Raw genomic sequence first — 1,254 nt, forward strand, 5'->3', positions numbered from 1 at the left:
AGGGGGGGGCTTGGAGTAGGGGCCAAGGCGGCGGCGGTGGAGTCCGGCTCGGACTCCTGTCCGAGTCGGCGGCGGCGGCGGCGCTCGCGCGCAGGAGGCGGCGGCGGCTGGGCCGGCCTGCTCGGCTGAGTCTTAGGCCCGGTCAGGCGAGGGGAAGTTTTTTTTTCAAATAATTTCGCCGGCAGAAATAAAATCCTAGAAAATAAAATAAAACCCTAAAAATGCCAAAACAAATTTTCACCGTCTAAATAAAATATTTAGACGAGATGAACATTTTCTTGGCCCTAAAATGCAATTTTGGAAAACGCGCAAATTTTTCTAATGCAAATAAAATACGAATAAAATCAACTAAAATCAAATAAATGATTTTAATATTTTTTCTCCAATATTTCAATTATTTTGGAGAAGTCATATTATCTCCTCTCATTTATTTTTGGTACGAAATATTTTTCGGAGGGAGAAATAATTAAAATAAAAAATCCTCCTTTCATTATTTGGTAGGAAAATCCAAATATGAACCGGAAAATCCCCAACTCTCTCCGAGGGTCCTTGAGTTGCTTAGGATTTCAAGGATTGCAAAGCGAAAAAGCAATAAAATATGATATGCATGAATGACCTATGTATAACATTCCAAATTAAAAATTTGGGATGTTACAATGCATAAGAAGCAACTTTTTCACCGGCCCATAACAGTAATTCAATGGCCCATGTGACCTACTACCGGACGAGCGAAGGTCAGCGTACGAAAATGGACTGGCGAGTAGGACAGATGAAAAACAGACTAAATTACGATGGTAAGAAACACTTCTTCTTTTAATAATAGGTATAGGTATATATTCACGACCATTTTACAAAGGAATATTATGATAAGGTAGATGATTCATAGCTAACATATAGGCAGTTCAACGGCTAGTTTTTTATGTTGCACATGTATAAATAGATAAGTCTATTTGCAATTCGATATTTTCTAACACTTTTGAATATATAGACAGTTCAACGACTATTTGGCATTTGCATGAATTAGTTGAATTTTTGCAAATAGGAAGTTTTTAAGAAGGAATGATTAGTGTCATCGGTATTACCCTAAATAAGAAATAAAACGAAATAAAACTAAAAAAAATGCAGTTTCGAAAACTGAATTGGTGGCATTGGTATTACCCTTTGAGAAGAAAAAATGAAAGAAAAGGGGAACTTTCACACAAGTTGGCAACCAAATTGCACTTTTTATAATATGCAAAGAATAACCATATAATA

Source organism: Triticum dicoccoides, chromosome 2B, assembly GCF_002162155.2.
Source record: "Triticum dicoccoides isolate Atlit2015 ecotype Zavitan chromosome 2B, WEW_v2.0, whole genome shotgun sequence".
NCBI classification, from domain to species: Eukaryota; Viridiplantae; Streptophyta; class Magnoliopsida; order Poales; family Poaceae; genus Triticum; species Triticum dicoccoides.